Below are 22,170 nucleotides of genomic sequence, written 5' to 3'. Positions count from 1 at the left end.
AAGGAGAGCTGAATAAACATTAATATTTTACTAGTATCATAACTACTACTAAAATAATTAAATATAAAAAGCGGTGGTTTTTAAAATTATATTTCCTAGCATCAATAAGGCCCTTGAACAAATATCAGCCCAGTGCCAAGTGCACATGTATTTGCTAAAATCCAGGTACTAATATTACCACAAAAGCCAAACTGAAGTTCCCAGCAGCGCGTCTCTAAGCTGCCTTGATGCCGTTTCTCTCCCTGACACTGTCAAGGCCCCAGTTACCTCTTAATGCGACTGCTGGTACTTGTTTTAGTGTATCTGGACATTTCTGGGTTTCTTCTTCTATTTTCCTTCCAACCCTTCTCTCCCCACTCAATTATCTGTAGTTATAGCTGGAAATAAACACTCGTTGCTTCAAACTGGTTTTCTCTCCAGTACCCAGACCCTTGAGAGATGATGATACTTGATTTTCTCTTTTTCTTTGATTCCTGACCCCCATCCACTTTTACCCACATCTTGTTGCCTATGTCTCATTTCCTGCTCTGAGATGGGCCACCCCACTCGATTCCTGCACGGAAACTTAGCCCCCGGCCTCTGCCTGGTTCAGGGTTAAGGGTCAGACACTTGCTGAGAAGGGCAGTTCAGACTCCCGTCCTCTGCGAGGTCAGGCGACGCACACACTCTCTCAGGACGCACTGGACAACTGCATGGAAAACACACACAAAACCCAACCCAGCAATTCCACACGTGTGCAAGCCATGACTGCATCCAAGAAGGCCAAACGTACTAGAAGGCATTCACATGAGCATGAATAACAGAATCTAAATCAAAATCGTCATAGTAAAAAGTGTGTTCCAAGTTTTGAACTTTTTATGTTTATGACTTCAGAAGTACTTGGTTTAGATGGTGCCTAATGAAACAAGAGGATGTGATGATGGTGGACACTGAAGTTCATACGTTGAGGTTAATTTGAGCCAAATGGAAGCTAAGGTGCTGCTGTGGAGAACAGCACGGAGGAAGAATTGAGAAAGACAACCTCGGTGCCGTGTGCAGAATCCACCGACGGCCCCATTCCCAGGACACTTCGATGAGGGAGTAAGTAAATGGAAATATCTCAATGTAAGAAAGAAGAAGCAACAGACTTGAAGACAAGCCAGACGTAAGTGGAAAAGTGCAGAAAAAGGATGAAAATGCCCAGAGTTTGCATTTTACATCACTACTTACACATATGAAAAAGCTGGGGAAAGGACAGAGGAACACAGTCCTGCCTTTATGATGAAGTGGCGATGTGTGTAGCAGGTGCAGCTGGTGGAAATCATTTAGCAAACCCTGAGAATGCACCTGCACCAGATCTATGTGAACTGCACCCTTTTCACAAATGACAGCGCTTCTCCTGTCAGCCTGCCCCCACTCAACGGCCCTGTACGAAAGTTCCCTTAATAAGCCCTGTGTCCTATTCACTGGCTGCAGGTCTCTTCTTCAGCCTCTTGAACCTGGTGCCATCCCTACTGAAGCCAAGAAGGATCCAGCACAGCTGGTGAGGAAGCCAGTAAGTCAGAGCAAACCCCGTGAATGCCAAGATGATGGGATCAGGGAAGGGGACATCCATGGGGGAAATTCTGAGCCGGATGTCCATGTCTATGATCAGGGAAGGGGACATCCACGGGAGAGACCCTGGGCCTGCTGTCCATGTCTATGATCAGGGAAGGGACATCCACGGGGGAGACCCCGGGCCGGCTGTCCATGTCTATGATCAGGGAAGGGACATCCACGGGGGAGACCCCGGGCCGGCTGTCCATGTCTATGATCAGGGAAGGGACATCCACGGGGGAGACCCCGGGCCGGCTGTCCATTCCTATGTGGGCCTTATAGCCACTATCCTCGATGGATGAGGCCTAATGTGTGGATATCATAACCCCCTGAAAATGCTGAGAGATCTGGAAGAGCTGTGGCAGGGGGCACATCTATCTAAACAAAGGTTCGATGCCCACGTTCTAGCAGCCACGATGGGCAGCTGCTCCTGACTGCACTCCAGACACAGGCTCACCTCCCAGCACAGGCAAAGGTGCATGAGGTACAAGACAATTTGTGACCAGAAAGGGATACAAGATTATCTCAAGTTGAAACATCAGAGACTTACTGTCCTGCCTGCAAGAACAGGATGGCAAAATGGAGACCCTGGCTCGTTGGGTAGCCCATCTGAAGGGTCACTGGCTGCCGCATCTACAGGTCAGGGCTATCGTGACTCAGGCATCCTGGGGCCCTAAGTCCTAGGACCCCACGGAGAGCCCCACTGGGAGGAGAGTGAGGACAAGGACTGAGATAAGCCCATGGAGGCTCCCAGCCCCCACTGCACATCTAGTGGTCACCACCAAGATACAGGCAGACCAATCACGCCCTCAGGGAGTAGACCCACAACACTCTCCCTGTCTGAAAGATGGCAGCACAGCACAGCGCAGGGCGGCACCACCGTGGAACTGGCAGAGCTGGGAAACAGTTTCAGGAGGAAGGGGAGAGCACAGCACAGTGCAGGGCAGCACCACTGTGGAACTGGCGAAGCTGGGAAACAGTTTCAGGAGGAAGGGGAGAGCACAGCACAGTGCAGGGCGGCACCACCGTGGAACTGGCGAAGCTGGGAAACAGTTTCAGGAGGAAGGGGAGAGCACAGCACAGGTGGCTTCTCCCTCTAGGGGACATGAGGTGTTGTCTGCATTTGAGGTAGGTAGAATGGTGTCCACCACAAGTCACCCGGTCCTGAGGCAACACCTCTACAGCACCAGTCATGAGAATTGAGCCATCCCCACGGTAGCTGGGTGGTCGTGGCTGCAAGGGAAACCGGCCAAATGAGTGAGACATTCCCCCATCTCCTCTGCAACGCCAGACCACGACGAAAGTGCCAGGCATCCTCTGGGAACTGAGAAGGACGCATGTTATCTATGCTGAGCACTGTCCAGTTTCCAAAACTCAGCTTTTTTCACTGCCAGTGTGAACGATGTCATCTTACAGCCAGCATCCAGTCAGCGGCACGGTGTGCTAGTGTCTCTCCTGAACCCTTAGGTAGGACAGCCAGTGTCTCCGGTGGCCCAAGCAGCCACTGACTTAGAGGAAATGAAGAAACTGCATGGCCAAGGGATGCAGGCTATGAGGATGAAAGTCACGGGAGCCAAAGGAAAGGGGCAGCCAGAGGGCCAGCAGGGTGACCCGTTGGCTGTGACACAATCACTTTGTAATATACAAAATATTATCACTCCATCAAACATAAGAACAATGGGCCTTTACCGTCTTCCTCCGGAAGTATCATCCCGGACGGGGAGGGTACAGGTTTTCCATTAACTTCGAGTCTTTCCAGCTTACAAACTGCAACACCCGCCTTGCTGTATCACTTGGAGAACAGAGTCCAGGGACCAGGCTTATCAGCCAAACACCCGGGTGTCATCTGGTCGGATGGTGTGCAGCAAACCTCTTTGCCGACTGGGTGCAGACGGGGGCATCTCTCCAGAAAAAATCCAGACCACTGGGTCTGCGAAGAGCTGTCCTCTCCACCGCAGGCCACTGGGCGTCTGAGGTCAACTCCCAAGCACCTGGAAAAACGTTATGATTGTTATTATATTTGTCATTCTGTTCTGTTGTAACTTGTGTTGCTGCTGTGAGATCTGGCTGCCACGTTCCTCCACATTCCTGGCCCAGGGAAATCGTGGAGGAACGACACAGTGAGAACGTGAGGGGCATTCCAGGGTCTGCAGGGGGGAGGGTATGGCAGACACGCCTGACAGGAATAGCTTAACTTAAGCGTACCCTGAGCACGCAGACTCGCCTGGTCTGTAGAAACTTCATGCTTTTTATGAATGGTAGCAGCTCTGCTGTCCAGCCGCCCACAGTGGGCTGCCCTGTACGTGCGTCCCCTCAGTCAACTCTACGTCTCATTCACTGACTCCAGGTCTCTCCTTCAGTCTCTTGAACCTGGTGCCATCCTTACCGACGCCAACGGGGACCCAGCATGGCAAGACGTCCTTTAGACAAAAGAAGAAAACAAAATTGAGGACTGAAAAAAATGAGAAGCCTGACTAAATAAAAATTATATCTAGGAATCTGTTGTTTTGTTGGTAAAACAAGGTTGCTCAAATGTATTTCATGTTTAAATGAATATCTGAAAATGCTATAACTAAGAGAAATATGAACTTCAAAGTATATTGTTCATATTCTTCTTCCTTTTGATAATTAGTTCCTAGAAATTTCCAATCAGCTTTGTATTTGAAGAAAAGAACTATGTATATTTATATTAACAGAAAGAGAAAGCAGTAAAATATAATTGAAAATGGTAGCATTTCTTCTAATATGTATTTTTAAATGTTTGAGATGATATTAAGAGAAAGTGAATGTAGCAATGGCCATTTAACCTGACACTCATGGTGACTTCCTTATGGCGACCTGAACTTGCTAGACAAGGGCAACAAGTTCTGTACTCAGTGTCCAGTTTGGAATTCCTCCGTCACACCTCTCCTTCACCTGTGCTTTTCCAGATATTGTTCTACACAAGTTGGGCATAGAAGGAACTTGGTCTTATATAAATGAGAGAAAATGGCTTTCACATGAATATCATGTTGCATATGACATGTGAGTATATTTTACCTTCAACAGAACAAATGCTTTCTTTTTTTTTTAACTTCTTTATCTACAATTATGAACTATAGGCAGAGTTTCAGACACTTGCAAATATAGCAACAAAACTGAAAATGTATTTAGTTTACCTTCTAGCACTTAAGTTAGAGGTTACAGGAGAGCAGGCCTCAGAGTCCAAGAGATGTAAGTTCCACATGAAGTGCTGAAAATTGTAGTATTTTGCAGAGTGCACAGGTGAGTGTGTTGCGTCCCTGTCCTGGTTTCCGTTCTCTTGGAAGCTATGTGAGGATCCAGTCCCACACCTCACCCAGAGAGAGCCCTGAGGGACCCAGGATGTCCATAAAGAAGCTGAGGGGGCTGGACGTGCACCTGGCAGAGGCTCCCAAGGCCCCTGTGGAGTCTGCTGTGGACTCACTTCACTCAAGCTTCCTCGCCACCTTCTCCAATATTCATCACCTCCCTTGAAAGAAACACAGTTTATTAGTCTCATAGAAGCCTTCATGGTGCATGAGCTGGAAACAGACCGTGCAAGGCTCTAGGATGCAAACAGTCTGTTCTTGTGCTTGTCTTAGTATTCAGAGGAAAAGAACCAGATTTGGAAGAGGTTGGTTGGTTTATTGTTTGGTTTTGTTTTTCCTAATCTGTTGTAGATCAACACTATTAAAAACTACAAAATAAATGAGTTGATAAAACAGAGCACATTTTTACTTCACATGGCAACATCGGATTTCTTTACAACTTTCTCAACGCTCAGTTTCTGGACTTACTACTCCTAGTGTTAAGCCCCCAGGTTCACAAAGGACTCCTGGTCACTGTCTCCAGATCATTCTTCGAATAGCACTGGTCTAGTCCAAAGCTGCGTGGTCAGGGGGTCCCCACCCTACTAGAGGAAGAAGGGGCAGACCACAGCAGCAGGCACAGCCAGGGCCTGCCCACTGCCAGGTGTGCTTTCTCTGAGAGACGTAGCCTGTGCCCACACCGCACACCACAGGGTGGCTTCAGTGGCATAAAGGTAGAGAGAGTCAAGTCTTTGTGGCATGATCCATCACAGCAAATTTTTCCATCGGAGCCTGTCTTCTAACTGAGGCTACAAAGTCAATATTCCTTCAGGGGTAACAGTTTCTTGCATTTTTCCCTATCAGAACATTTTCACATCATACCACAGTCATAAAAATAATTAATTCCACAAAGCATTCATCTTATTTATATCTTGATTGACATTTGAAACCCCAACCAAGATCCATAAAGTATTTTGTCCTCACCTTCCCCAAATTTTAACATTTAGTTCTCATCCAGAAAATAACATAAGGGTTCCACTGTATTTATTTGTAGGTTAAATCAGCCAATTGCTTTGTACACCTGAAGTTAAAAAGAACTGATCGATTCCTAAGTTCTACTGGAGCAAAAACTATTATGAAAAATCAATAGTTTAAAACGTTTCAATTAGTGCTTAAAATACTACCTTACAGAGCAAAGAGAATGCAGTGATTCTGCACCTGACACACACTAACCAGAAAAAAATGTACAAATCCACATTCAGAAATATGTGGAACCACTGACTTTGCACAGACCATTCTTCGATGGGCGTTTATCAAGCCCAAGCCCACAGTAAAAGTCAGGCCTTCTCTTTGCCTTCAAATGTTAGCAGGACCTCAGAACAAATACACAGCTTTCATACTGAGCCAGCTCACCCTTCTTGTAAGCCAGTGGTTCTCCAATGGGCACAATTTTGCCCACAGGGGACATTTGACAAAGTTTGAAGATATTTTAGTTGTCACAACTGGGAGAATACTACCGGTCCATAGTGGGTAAAGGCCAGGGACGCTGCTAAACATCCTGCCATAGACAGTGAGGCCTCCTAACAGAGAATGTGCCGGCCCAAAAGGCCTGTAGTACTGAGGCTGAGAAGCCCTGTTCCAGGCTGTGCACAGCCACGTTCTCAGTAAAAACCAGATATTCTCACTATTTCGAGTGGAAACCAGCGGTGCACTGGCGCCAGCTCGTGCCATCACCATTTTTAGGGACATCATGTTGGAAACCAAAAGTGGGTCAATACTTAGACCACGGAAATTGACAAATGCTACAAAGCGGAGCCTTTTCTGGGGAGCGACGTGTTGCAAGTTTTTCCGTGTATTACTGCGTGCAGCCCTCCCTGGTGGGAGTAACACGGCCCGGTGGGAGTAACACGGCCTTGTGGACTCTAATGTCTGCTCCACCTGTTGTCTCTCCCTTCTTGGATCATCAGCAAAGCACCACTGATCGCACTGGATAGAACTGCTGCCACTCAGCCAGTCGTTCCGTTTCTCCAAAGTGAAAGTTCACCTCTGCACAGAAGAGAATGGATTGTCCAAAGCCCCCACATCACATTACACACACACACGAGTGCACCATGCACACTTTCTCACTGAGGCTGCACACACATCACATTACACACACACACACACACGAGTGCACCTTGCACACTTTCTCACTGAGGCTGCACACACATCACATTACACACACACACACACGAGTGCACCATGCACACTTTCTCACTGAGGCTGCACACACATCACATTACACACACACACACACGAGTGCACCTTGCACACTTTCTCACTGAGGCTGCACACACATCACATTACACACACACACACACGAGTGCACCATGCACACTTTCTCACTGAGGCTGCACACACATCACATTACACACACACACACACGAGTGCACCTTGCACACTTTCTCACTGAGGCTGCACACACATCACATTACACACACACACACACACACGAGTGCACCTTGCACACTTTCTCACTGAGGCTGCACACACATCACATTACATACACACACACACACGTGAGTGCACCTTGCACACTTTCTCACTGAGGCTGCAGGAGTCAGGAGAATTCACATGGAAATGATCTGCAACTTTCCCCAGGTAAGAGAGTTGACTAACCCCCTGGATTAGCCAGTCCAGGCCTTGCCCACTTCTAGATTTCTTCACATGCAGCTAACCCATTTCCCTTAGCGTTTAATCTTATTCTCATTGGGCTGTCTACTACATGAAGCCAAAATCTCCCTGCTACAACTTGTAGAATAAAACTGCAATGTTCCTGTGAAACATTTTTTTAAAAAGCATGCACTTTATTTCACTTCTTGGGTTTTTAATCAGAATTCTAAAGTATGATTTTTTTTCTGAATATAAGTAAAAAAAAAAAAAAAAAAAGGCAAAACCTGTGGCCCGAGATCATTCCGTTCCCATTATGCCAATCCTCAACATGACCCGGAGCCTCCAGGAACCAACGTTCTGTGTGGTGTCTGCGGAGGGAGGACAAGCTGGTCGGGAAAGCCTGCTCTATTTTCCTGTTACATCAGATGCTCTTTTACTTGATGACCATCAAGAGATGGTACAATGTAACAAACACATCAGTTTAATATGTACGGATGGTCAAGATGAAATAAGTTCCTGCAGCTTCTTTCTCATTGATCGCAACTGAAAGCTCTGGGCAAAATCAGAAAGCAACTGCTCGAGAGCTCTAGGCATCCACAAGAGCAGGTAGACTGGGAAGAGAATCGAAACTTGGGAAGCAACCCACAGAGGGGTATATTCGTTACCCAGAGTCATTGCAGGTGGCCGCAGACTGGCTGGCAACGGAAATTTACTCTCTCACAGTGACGAAGGCTGGAGTCCAAGATTCGGGTGTGCAGCTGCTGCTTCCGAGGCGTCTGGCCCTGGCCTGCAGATGGCGTCTTCGCTCTGTGCCTCCTGCAGTGTGTGTGTCGTGTTCCAGTCTCCTCTTCTTGTGTGTCGTGTTCCAGTCTCCTCTTCTTGTGTGTCGTGTTCCAATCTCCTCTTCTTGTGTGTCGAGTTCTAGTCTCCTCTTCTTGTGTGTCGTGTTCCAGTCTCCTCTTCTTGTGTGTCGTGTTCCAGTCTCCTCTTCTTGTGTGTCGTGTTCCAGTCTCCTCTTCTTGTGTGTCGTGTTCCAGTCTCCTCTTCTTGTGTGTCGTGTTCCAGTCTCCCCTTCCCATCAGGTCACCGGCCGGATTGCACGCGGCCCCTGATGACCTCATGTTACCTCAATCACGTCTTTAAAGCTGCTGTCTCCAAATACAGTCACACTCTCAGATACTGGGGCTGGGGCTTCATTTTGTGAGTTTCAAGGGGGACACGATTCAGTCCATATAAAAGGAAGTGCTTCCTTTGGGGGGGTTAGTTTTTTTGTTTTTTGGCTCTCCCCAGTGGAGCGCCAGCTGTGGTGGCACGAGCAGCTAAATCCCAGGGGAAATCCGGTGTCTCCAGCCAGAAGAAAAAGGACTCCTGTGCTCCAAAGCGTGGGGGGAAGAAATCCCGTGTGTTCTCTCAGTCCCTGTCTCTCCCGCCTCTCTTCCTCCCTCCTCTGCTCCCCTCTTCCTGTCTCCTCCCTCTCACCCCTCTTCTCCCACCTCGTCTGTCCCTCTCTTTTTCCCTCCCCACTTCTTTTCCCTCCTCCTTTTCTCTTCTCTCCCCTTTCTCTCCCCATTCTCCCTCCCCAGTTTCCTCTCACTGTCTTCCTCCTTCTCCCTCTCCCTGCTTCTCCCTCTCTCCCTCCCTCTCCCTGCTTGTCCCTCTCTCCCTCCCTCTCCCTGCTTGTCTCTCTCTCTCTCCCTCCTTGTTTCTCTCCCTCCCTCTCCCTCTCCCTCCTTGTCTCTCTCTCTCTCCCCCCATCCCTTGTCTCTCTCCCTCTCCCTTCTTGTCACATTTCCCTTTAGGTAGCACCAGTTACAGAGCCACATCTGTGTGGTGCCTCAGAGTTAGGACTTTAAAAGGAAACCCCTTCCTTCAGGCCAAAGGATCAGGAGAAGGAGCCCGTGTGAGCTGGGAAGTGGGGGGTAGTCCCTAGAGGAGAGAGCAGCTGAATGGGCTTGCCTGGCTCTGTGTGTGGAGCCCCCACAGTCCTTGTCCCCACCCCCCAGCTGTTTGTGCACAGGACAAAAATCGGAGCCACCAGGGCAGCTTCGCAAAGGCCTTGGGACCGTCCCACGCACAGGGAGATGGAACTTGTCCTCTGAGCCAAGCCACAGGGATTGCCTGAGGGGATAAAATAAACGACATTCCCCAAGGGGTTTCAACGAGGCTGCATTCCTTCCAGTTTCTTATATTCTGTGTTCTTGATGCCTTGGCATCTGGGGCCTTGCTGACCTGGGACAGACTACCCCTCCCAGGGTTAACTGATTCCTAGAGACAGCAAACCACTCACCTGTGAGCCCAGCCTTCGGGGAAACCAGCTGAGCTGGAGTCCGCCCACCCCCACCTCCCCTGTCTGGCCCTTGTGCACCAAACACATCTGCCCCTTCCCTGATCGTCTCAGGGCCAGGCGCCCAACAACTCGGGACGGCCCTCAGCCCAGAGCCTGCTGAAAGCAAACTAGCCAGTCCTAAGCCAGCGTAGGCTGCCTTGCCCATTCCTTCCTGCAGATCCCATGATGAAGGGCCTGCCACCTTCTCCTCTCCTCCTTCTGTCCATGACCAAACCTTCGCTTCCACGGCGTCCCTGCACATCAAGGGTCACCCCACTTCTTGAAAGCTGTGAACAGTAAATTATATTTTGGATGGCAATCGTGACTTCCTTTGGTGGCCTCACCATACCTGGATAATAAAAAACTTACTAAGAATGATGGTTTCCAGCTGCATCCATGTCCCTACAAAGGACGCAAACTCATCCTTTTTGATGGCTGCATAGTATTCCATGGTGTATATGTGCCACATTTTCTTAATCCAATCTGTCACTGATGGACATTTGGGTTGATTCCAAGTCTTTGCTATTGTGAATAGTGCTGCAATAAACATACGTGTGCATGTGTCTTTATAGCAGCATAATTTATAATCCTTTGGGTATATACCCAGTAATGGGATGGCTGGGTCATATGGTACATCTAGTTCTTGCATTGGGAGTTATACCTGATGTAAATGATGAGTTGATGGGTGCAGCACACCAACATGGCACAAGTATACATATGTAACAAACCTGCACGTTATGCACATGTATCCTACAACTTAAAGTATAATAATAATAAATAAATTTAAATAAATAAATAAATAAATAAATATATGGGCAAGACCTAGAAAAAAAAAAAAAAAAAAGTACACTTTAAAACAAAGACCCGAAATCATGTTGAAAATGCCCATGACACAATTCAAAATTAATTGACATACGAATCACCAGGAAAATGTGACCAGTTCTCAAGAGAGAAGATCCCAAGCCTGAGATGAGCCAGTGTCAAAATTACCCGCAAAACACTTTGAAGCGACGCTCGCATATTTGTGCTCAGTGAGACGCAGGTAAGTGCACTTCACATGAGTGGAAAGATTGACTGTATCCGCAGAGAAATAGAAACTGTAAAAAACAACCAAACAGAGCTCGGAGCCACCAGAGGCTGGAAGAGGCCAGGAAGGGCCTCCCCTGGAGGCTGGAGAGTGAGCCCCGCGCTGCTGGACCTGATTCCACACTTCCAGCCCCCAGCCCCGGGAGAGGAGAAACTGCTGTTTTTTTTAAACTGCTAAATTTGTAGTCATTTGTTGTGCCACCACAGGAAACCAGCCCAACAGGGTAAACCCTGTAAATAACCGACATATGGAGGCCACGAGGCCAGGGCCATGTGCCCAACAGCAACTCAGCAGTGTTCTTTCTCCTCCCGGGGCAGGAATGATGAGGACGGCCTAGTGTGGCCAGGGTCCAGGACAGCCGCTGACACCGGATCCCCCATAAGTAACACCTGCCGCCAGGGACGTGTCTGCTCCAGCGAGAGGCTTCTGCGGAGAAGGCGCCTACTTTACTGTCTTTCTTTTTTCCGTTGTGTTCATCTCTTCCGTGAAATGCCTGTTGAAACATTATTCCATCTGTTGAACCACAGAAAGAATTGAATAGGCTGTCTGGGAGATCCTGAGGTTCTCTGGGCGTCATTTTTTAGCTGTATAAACTCCCTTTCGCTCTGGAAATGTATCGTAAGACCACAGTGAGGACGTGCAGAAAACTTGAAGTGCAAGTTCTCAGCACGGCGTCATTTATGGTGGCAAAAATATTAAAAATAAATTACATAACGGATTGGTCAAATACATTTCAGTAGGCCCGTACCAGAAGACGCTGTGCGCCGTTAATCAGTGCTGCTGCTGCTGATAATGTGCTTGTTAGTTACATTATTGACTAGAAAATTTACTTTAAAATATTATGAACAGCTTTTTTCACAATATTGTACAAAACAGAAATTGTCTCTAAGATTATACAACAAAATATCAACAGTGATTTCCTCTGGGTATAAAATTACAAGTTAACATTGTATTTCTCTATGTTTACAGTCTAATATTTAAAAAATGAACATATATTATGAAATGTAAGAGGTATTTAAAACAAAATTTTCAGAAAATTATAGCCACATGAATCGTTGTGCATTTTACCTAAAGCTATTCCTGGGTTCCACTGAATGTCCTGAGGTGATTTTTATGTACTTTTCCTCTGGGCAAGTGGAAATGTCTTTCTGGTTTCAGTGTCTCCTTGTTAAAATAGTGGTAGCTCATTATGTGCTCTATCTGAGAAGCTGCTAATTCCCTGAGTACCGTGAAATACAATAATCAGAATACAGTTACTAGACAAAAGCACCCTCAGCATTTCTTCAGGAAATCCCGTACAGCTTTCACTAAAAGTTACAATGTATGACTCAAATGAAGTATGTGGTTTATAATGAGACCTACTTCAGATCACACAATTAAATGAAATCAGCCACTCACCTTTTCAACGGCTAGGCCTATCACAGGACTATATAGTTATTGCCATAGTTCTATCGATCTAAAAGGTTAATATAATCATGGCTCAATCACCAAGTTCATGAAAATTTAGCAAATATAAACATACATTCTCTTAACAGCACACAGTACCTTAACTGCGGGGACAGTCAACAAAACGCTCTTGCATGGTTTCATGTTGCTTTTAACATTGTTACAAATAACAAAACTACTTTGGAGAAGTTTTTTAAAGTTTACAAATAACTGGCAATTTGGGAAACTTTTCATTGCATAACTTCATAAAAAACAAATTAATAAAGATTCATAATAAATTAATATATTGAATTAGGTCTAAACTCGATGAGATTACATTAAAATCTCATTTCATTTTATTAAAAATTCAATAAAACAGTGCCAATTAAATGAGGCAATCGGTAAGAACAAGGAGAGTACTTGGTGTTCCTTACACTCTCCCTCATTGTGAAGTTTCATTTGTAACAGCTTGTTGACAGTGAGTTTCTCCTGACAGTAGCAGGACTAGAACCATGAGTCAGCTTTGCCATCAACTTGAAAAAAATCCTCAGATTGCCAGTTAGCACATCTGCCTCTCTAGGTAATTGAATTCTCATTGAAAATACATCACTGGAGATGTATTAGAAATAGTGGGAGAGAGAATGAAGTTAGTAGGTGGAAACAGTAAAACTAGAGACAAAAGAACAGCATGAGGCATAAGAAAATAATTTAGAAAGTTGTCACTCGCTGTACGTTCTATTGCATTTCAACTTGGAGATTAGCTCCCAAAAGACTAATCTATTCCCATTTTATTTCTGTGCCACAGGCTGCAGTTTCAAGAGGTGTGGTGTGCTTCCTGGGCCTGCTGACTTTAGTGTCACATCCCAGAGCTTCGTCTACTGAAACACCCGGCTAATGGACCCAGCCACGCTTCCTAACAGTCCACCCACCAAGCCTTAGCTGGCTTGGCTCATTACAAAAATTCATAATCATTCCACATATGGACTCACAGCCTACCAGCATCTGAGGTGCCAGCAAAACCAATATTATTTTGCTAATACCTAACAATTCAAAGGCAGACGTCACAGTAGATATTCCGTAGTTTTTGAGTCTTCACTGCGGTTTCTTGGTACCCTGAGCCTCACGGACCAGGCTCTGGATTTTGAGTGTGCTTTCCCCAGCCCTTCAGAGCTTCAGGCCCTTTATGTGCTTTATGTAAGCCCAGCCTTAACCAATGAGGACACTTATTTTAATGGCTATGCTAATCAATCAAGGTCAGGAGATTTGGCCAACAAAATTGCAAAAGGAGTCTGGAATATTTTGTAGCTTCTAGCATACAGCTAGACTAGCATTTGCAGACTGGCATATATACAGTAACTATGCAACAATAGTTAAAGGAATAAATGATTGACTAATAAGTACTTTATCAGCAAACACAAGAAACATTTTTTTTCTAAACTAGTTGTTATAAAAGGGATAGAACTGTGGTTCTCAACTGAGCATGGTTGTCCTCTCCTCCCCGACAGAGGACACACTGAGGATGGTTGTCCTCTCCTCCCCGACAAAGGACACACTGAGGATGGTTCTCGTCTCCTCCCCGACAGAGGACACACTGAGGATGGTTCTCGTCTCCTCCCCGACAGAGGTTACATGTCCGTGTCTGGAGACAGTTTTGATTGTCACAGTTGGGGAGGATGCCGCTGGTGCCTAGTGTAGAGGCCAGAGATGCTGTTGAAATACCCTAAAAGACACAGGGAAGCCCCTGGTGACCCAGAATTATGCAGCCAAAAATGTCAACAGTGCTGAGCTTGAGACATCCTGGGACAGAGGAAGAGAGAAGGAAGACGCCAACCCGGGACTGAGAAACACGGAAAAATAAATGCGTGATGAGGAGCAGTCTTGAGGGACGATTCATCATGAGAAACACGGATAAATAAATGTACGATGCAGAGCAGTCTTGAGGGACGATTCATCAATGTCTGTTGAGATTTGCAGAGCAGGAAGACCTGAGCAGACAGAGAGGACTTCTGGTGGTAACGGCACAGTCACAAAGCTGAGAGCTGAGAGAGTGGAATTAGGAAAATCCTATCCCCTCCTTTGACACCTGCACTCACAAGCCTGCTGTGTGCAATCGTAACCCAGAAACTTTGGGCTGAAGTCAAAATTCAAACCCCAGCTATTCTACGAGAAAGGGCAAGAAGACCTTGCCCTGATTAACAATGACAACAATTTCCTTTTAAAAAATCAGAAGCCTTTCGAGTTACACAAGTAACTCCCTGCCACCCCTGCCTGCCACATAAAAGAAGGGAGAAGACTGTCTTATGTTTCCCTTCTGATTCATCGACCCACATGCATCCTTTGAGAAGTCAAGGGTCTCAGCATTTCCCAAACTTCGGAGATTAGGGGAAACTGCAGATGACATTTACTGGAGTGATGGCCTTTGTTTCCCCATAAACCTTATTGCTTATGACTTCAGGAGACACACAGCATCACCTGGTGTAGGCTTTCGCACCCTAAGGCACTGAGCTGTCCTTGACAGCACCCCCCACGCTCTGGCTCTCCTGGTCCGGAGCCTCTCACAAAACAAACAAAAACTAAAACCCTCTTCTGTACCTTTTCTACAGGACCCGCCGGCATAGACCCAGGCACTAGGAGTGATGAGATGGGCTGATAAAGGCTTAATATGTTCCTCCATGTATTAGCAGGTGACTCTGAGATCCCCCCCTCAAAAAAAAAGATGACAAGAACTTGTCATAGTATACTAGAATTGGCATAATATCAGACTGGAGAGAAAACTCTAGATATTCAGGAGGCAAAACCTGCTTTCTGTCAATGTCTAAATTATGCCAAAATAGCCATCCTGCCTCTAGGGCAGACACGTCCCAGACCTAGCTGACAATAGATCTCACATTCCCTCTCCACTGGAATGTAGAGACACCTCAGAGAGGAGGAGAGGATGGTATGAACCTCAGCACACTGTTAACAGTGATAATGTTGATGGCTTTTTTGTTGTTTAAGAGACAAGAAGGTCTCGCTCTGTCATCCGCAATGGAGTGCAGTGGTGAAATCAATGGCTCCAAGCAGCCTTGAACTCCTGGGCACACGTGGTCTCCCAAAGTGTTGGGATTACAGGCGTGAACCACGGCATCCTGCTGGCTTTTTAAATACAGTAGAATTGATCTCATCTTTTTATCTGTAGACATCATTAGAGGCCCACAGGGTTTTGCTTTTTTTTATGGGTTCTTAAAAACTACACAACATGATAATGCAAATATACACAATGAGGAAGGTCTCTGGAATCAAATCCATTTTCGTGTGAACCTGTACAGGCACCTTACTTATGTCCCTGAGGTGGGGAACAGGACAGCCCTCCACTCCACAATTTCTTCCTCTCTTCCTTTTCTTCCCTTTCCTGTTTCTCTATCTCCTCTTTTCTACTTCTTTTTCTCCCATGCCATTTTTTTCTCTTCTATCTTACCTTACTTGGGCCCACCAGGAATTCTCAGGGGTGCCCAGAAGCACAGTTTGGCTGGAGGTGGCGCCGGCAGCTGCAGGGCCGCTGGTGCCCTGATAGGAAGAAAGGAAAATCAGGCTCTTGTGCCACAAGATGATTCCTCATTCAAACATTCATCAAACTTTGATTGGAGATTTCATTTCTGCCAAACAATGTCTGGGATGCAAAGATGAATTAGATAGGACCCAGGACATAAGGGCCCAGGACTTGTCACTATTGCTGAAAAAAGGAACATGACAACAGGTAAAAATGAAATATGGACAAAGTCTGGGAATAAGTGTATTGGTGGCATTTGAGCTCTGTCGTGGAGGATGGCAGATATCATTCGGGCTACAAGCCTGTGCTGATGAAGGCACTGATGAATGAAACCTGATCCGGAGTGGAAGGACACCAGAGTCACTGAAGGGGGGACAGCAGGCCCACTGCCAGGAAGAATTAACCTTTTCTGGGCCATGAGCACTTTTGTTAGTCTAACGAAGTCAATGGAATCTTTCTTAGAGCAACTTTTATCAGTGTATAAAATAAATAAAACAAAATACATAGGATTACGATGAAAACCAATTACCTGAAAGTACAGTTCTATCCCTGGGCTTAGTTATGTTCCATGGGCCCAGGTGAGCTACTACTAACTGGGGCCTAAGGCCAAATTACAAGAGTCAGCTTCCAGGCTGAGGAAAAAAATGGTGGCGAGAATACAGTAATGAGGGGCAGTGTAGAACCAGGAGCCCACTATGATTACCCACCCAACCCACAGGAAGAGGAGCCCATCCCCTGGGAAGACTGCAGCCGGTGGCTAAGAGTGGGGTTAGCGGGTGGCTAAGAGTGGGGTTAGCGGGTGGCTAAGAGTGGGGTTAGCAGGTGTCTAAGCGTGAGGTTAGCAGGTGGCTAACACTGGGGTTAGAACTGAGCGAAATAAAGGCTCAGAGAACTAAAAACAGCTACAGGCATAAGCTGTGGTCTTTGCTAGACTGGGACTTCCCGCCTCTTCCCTCCCTGGAAGACACTGATTTTTCCCTTGACAGGAAGTCATTTTTATATCAGAGAATGCCTCCCCTTAGCAATCAGGGCTAACCACATGTGTGCCTTAATTCCGTCATCCTCTTCCTTCGTTCCAGAAGCTCCACATTTCTGAAAGAATATTGCATAACCAGCTCACAGAGCAGTTTTTCTGTGTGTCATCTGCTTCTTGGTAACCTAGACTCCTTTAAGCCCTGGATTTGAATGAAATTTGAATGTTGTAGGCACCTCCAAGTACACCATTTTGGGACTCAAAGACTGTTTATTTCTGGGGTTTCTGAGAAGCAAGTCAGCTTGCTCTGGGGAGCCACAGCTGATTCTGTCTTTGGGAAGAGTGAAATTACCAAGACTAAAAGCTGGATTCTGGGGAACACAGGGGGCGTGACCAGGGACTGTGTTAAGAACAAAAAGCCAGCATCCAACAGGGACTCCAGAAGGCTGAGAATCTGTCCCCAGCCAAACACTGCAGCTCAGGAAGAGCTGTAAGCTGCCCTGCTTCTCCCACGCCCACTTAGAAGGAAGCTTCATCAAGAAACCTTGGTTTCTGTAAGTACCAGGATGAGGCTACACAAGAACACTGCTTTGCTCAAGGATCTTCAACTTCTATCCCTCACTCACCACAGTATGTGAACTGGGACGATTAAAATTACTCAACCCTTTCTTATTTGTAGTAACAACGTATTAATCACAAACTACATGTTCATTGATGGAAGCTACAGATCCCTGTATATTTTATTAATTTTATTTTAGATTGTATTTTTGCGAGGAGACATATGTTAAAGGGCATGCACTAAAACCTAAACACTATTTCAAAAGTCCTAACAACTTCTCTCCTAAAATATTTCTATAGGAAGTTAATGTTAATTTGCTGCCTTCTCCCTCACTTGCACCACTACCCAACACAGACAGGATATTCAATATGCTGCCTTCACACTCACTTGTAGAAGTCTGTGGACAATATACTACACACCACAGAGAATATATTCAATACGCTACCTTCTCCCTCACTTGTGGAAGTCTGTGGACAATACTACAAACCAGAGAGTATATTCAATATGCTGCCTTCTCCCTCACTTGTGGATGCCCATGGACAACACTACCCATCACAGAGAGTATATTCAATATGCTGCCTTCTCCCTCACTTGTGGATGCCTGTGGACAATACAACCAACCAGAGAGGATATTCAATATGCTACCTTCTCCATCACTTATGGACGTCTGTGGACAATATACCACACACCACAGAGAGTATATTCAATTTGTGGAAGCCCAGTTTGAAGAGGAGATTCATTGAGAAATCAGTCAGCCAACATCGAAATGGATAGTCAGCAAATTAAAGAAGGGTAGAAGGTTTACAGAGCAGACACAGCAAAACAGAGCCAGAGCTTTTCAACTGTCCCTGGGAAAGGGGCTGCTGACGTATCTGTGGGAAACAGTAAATATATGTATTCTGTGTATGTGAACAAATTGGTGTAGAGCAAGAAATCCCCTGGCTGCTCCAGCCCTGGTGTCACGCTGTGGCTCTGTGCTGCAGCTCTGCCATTACACTGCCACGTATCGACGATGCTGACGGGTCACGCACCAAATTTATCTTCTTGGTAACATTTTGATAATTTCATGCACCTCATGGAAAAAACACATTGAGGAAGATAAGCTTCATTTTGAAAGGAAAAATGAGATGAGTTTTAGTACAAATTGTGTTTCATTAATCCACTAACGGATAACTCAGAGCTTGTCTCTGCAGAGCCATTTCTGACTGGCCAAAAAAAAAAAAAAAAAAGACAGAAAAGGAAGCAATTGCACAATGATTCAGCTTGCAATTTAACATTCAAGAATCTAACAAATGCATTCAGTGAAAATCGAGCCTTATTAAGCCCTCCTGACTTTGACAAAGTGCCTTGGGTGCAGAGAGGTGCCTCTGACATTAGACTTGAGGCACTGCTGTCTCTGATAATGAAGGAACAGCAGCACCCAAAGATGTATACACACAAGGAACTTTTAAAATAGAAACTCTGTAACTTTCTATTTCAAAAAAGTCTTTGCCTTCGAAGTTTGTCTGTGTAGCAGACTTGTTGAAATTTTCTTCCTAAACAAAATCCAAACGATAGAAAAGCGAAGTTTGCATTGAGAGAGTATTTTATTGAGGAGTTTAATCAGCATTATGATCATGTTCTTGAGGCATTTACATATATACTGGATATAACACACTATGCTGAACGCACTGTAGTGAATAGTAAATTATTATGCTTGGATGTGTACACGACTTTATTAAAAAAAAAAACTAAACTCTAAGAATTTTTAAATTTAATATAATGGAATAGAGACATTTAGTTGTTTTTCAAATGGAGAAGAGATTTATTGTCACACAAACATACCCAAGTTTTAACTTTTGCTATTTTGCTCATTATTTTCTCATTTTGGCTCTCTTCATTTGCATTTGAATGTGTTTTTCTGCCTCAGAACATTTCTATTATATATTTTACTTTTAGTACCATGTAGTGTTCACATAATTGCCCCACATTTTTAATGTTGAAGCATCCTCTTAATAATCTATTTAACCATCCTTTTTCTCTCCTCCCACAGCCTACCTGAAGGGGCCTGCTAACACGTTTGGGCAGAATCCTTTTGTCCTGTCACCCACACTCTGGTCCCAGCAATGTGAGTGAGAAGATATACAGGGCCATGACCGCCCACACGGTGCCCACTCAAACTATTCTCTGTAATTGGCCTAATGAAGGTGTTATGGAACACTGTGACACATGTTAACTTTATGGACCCTGTCACTCTACAAATCAAAATAAATGAATCCATAAGACATAGTTTTGACGGTGGGGGTATTTCTGATAGAATTTGAGATTATTAAGGAATCTCAGGGGCATTAAGTTTGGAAGTAAAATCATTAGATCCATCTAAACAAATGGGGCCGATATTGGGAGAATGCGTGTATGTATGCAGCTTGCCTTTCCCCCCGTCCCTAAAATTGGAAACACACCACCAACAGGAAGTAACAACACTGTAGTCCCATATGCAAAGTCAGATTTTTACTCATATTGATGATTTTTAACATTTTGGAATATCACTTTATGCCTCCATCTGAAAGTTGTTATAATACCAGAATTCCAGGGCTGTGTTCACTGCACTATTTTATAAAAGTAATATTTTTCTTAGTTATTTTAGGGGGGTGTAAAATGAAAAACATTATGGCAAGGATAATTTTTTAGTCTCCTTCCAAATCAACAATCCATATTTTTTTCCTAACTCTCACTGGCTGGATATTCTTTCACTGCAGGATTATCAGCTAGTAAATACCTCATAGGAGGTGAAAAAAAAATCTCCTTCAGAATTAATTCACATTTGAGTTTTTACTTTGTTTCTCTCAATTTCCACCTTTTCTCTCATCTCTTTAGTAAGAAAATGAGATAACATATTTTGAAAAGGGAACGCCTGAAGTCATTTCTCAGCCCTTGAAACGCTGAGTTAATTCATTTCTGAAACAGATCAATGCCCATCAACATTGCTGCTCCAGCGCCAGTCATTCTTGGTGATAAAGGGGAAGAGAGGACACACGTGGCTGGCTGCCCATCTAGAGAGAGGGACAGGTTATCTTAATAGCATTCATTCCAAATCTACAGTGTATGTCATGGTTGTTTGGCCAGAAATGCAGTATATCTGTGCTTCCAATACCACTCAGGAAGTTGTCAACAAAATATGGTGTTTGAACTATGTCATAGAATCATAGCAAGAGGCTTCCAGTGCTCCCCAGGAGGATTTTGATATCTTCTTATCATTGTTTATCTTCACCTCTATAATGTGTTAAAAGAAAAATCTTAGCCAAATTAAATTCAACAGAATTTAACTGAGTGCAGAACGATTCACCAGTTGGGCAGCCTCCCAAATCAGAGAAGGCTGAGAGAGACTCCCGCACAGCCACATGGTAGCAGATTTATGGACAGAGAAAGTGATATACCAAAAATAGAAATGAGGTACAGAAACAGTTGGATTGGTTACAGCTCAGTGTTTGCTTTATTTGAATGTGGTTTGAACAGCTGGCGCCCTTTGACGCCCAAAACTCGGCAATTGGCACAAGAGTAGATTACAATCTGTTTACACCTCCCTTTAGATTATAGTTCACTATGTACAGAGAAACTTTTAGGCTGAACAGAAAATATGTAAGGAGGCTGTTAGGCTAAACTTTATTTAGCAGATGCATAGTGTTGTTGATGCCTAGGACTTATTACAAACAAAAATTCACAAGTTATCTATATGTCATACCAAATTTTGGCCCTATACTTCCTTTCCAGCCTCTTAAGTTCAAAATTGCCACAGATACTTTAATGTGACTGCATAACCAATGAATCATTTTTTTATTCATTCCAACAAACACAAATGTTATCCATTTACACGTAGACGGGCAGGCTTGACTCTAGGGACCAGGCACTAGGGCATGTTAGCAGTGAAGTGCAGTAAGATGTTAAAAGAATCAAATGATAGAAACGTGTAACGGGAGATCTGAATGGGAAGCACAGAGTAAATAGTAACAGGAGATCTGAATGGGAAGCACAGAGTAAATATCGGAGAATCCTACCCTTTCTAGAAATGTTAAAACTTATAAAATGTTACCCATTAGTGTCTTCATACCGCTTTTAGGAAATGCATTCAATATTAGTTCCATGTCTTTTAAAGACTGTTTTGAAAAAATATAAATCATATTATTCCATGGTAATGACGTTACTTTAATAAACTGATGACATGTATGTGTGCTAATACAATGGGTATTATTAGTGTATTAACATAATAACCATATAATAACCATAATAACCATAATAACCAATTAAAGATGTAGAGTTTCCAAATCAAACTTCGGGACAGCATTAACACATGGCACCCACTCGAGAAGCATTGCAGACTACTTATTAGTGTATTTCATTGTTTTGTGGTTTGATTGACTTTATCATCGTTGTTGATTAGAAGCTCCCAAGTGGTTGCAAGTTAGATGGCAGTGGGACTAGAACCATCTGAAAGCTCACGTGCGGTGGCTTCTTCACTCACCTCAGCCATCCTTCCCCCAGCTGCCTCCACATGTGCTGTCAGTCTCCAAGGAAATTGCTACTCAGCTTGGACTCTTTTTTCTTTTCTTTTCTTTTCTTTTCTTTTTTGACAGAGTCTTGCTCTGTCACCCAGGCTGGAGTGCAATGAGGTGATCTTGGCTCACTGCAACTTTCGCCTCCTGGGTTCCAGCGATTGTCCTGCCTCAGCCTCCCGAGTAGCTGGAATTACAGGCAGCCGG

General features: G+C 44.8%; 1 long non-coding RNA gene across 1 annotated transcript; it reads left to right on the top strand.

Moving 5' to 3' along the window:
* The first annotated feature begins 11,229 nt into the window (after positions 1-11,229).
* Positions 11,230-19,702, top strand: LOC105466518 (uncharacterized). The gene is made up of 3 exons (XR_011620697.1): positions 11,230-11,385; positions 13,179-13,380; positions 19,467-19,702. It is a non-coding gene; the product is annotated as an uncharacterized lncRNA (long non-coding RNA).
* The last annotated feature ends 2,468 nt before the right edge of the window (positions 19,703-22,170 follow it).

The sequence above is a fragment of the Macaca nemestrina genome, chromosome 3 (assembly GCF_043159975.1).
Source record: "Macaca nemestrina isolate mMacNem1 chromosome 3, mMacNem.hap1, whole genome shotgun sequence".
Classification (NCBI taxonomy): domain Eukaryota; kingdom Metazoa; phylum Chordata; class Mammalia; order Primates; family Cercopithecidae; genus Macaca; species Macaca nemestrina.
This window is presented reverse-complemented; position numbering and strand designations above follow the sequence as displayed.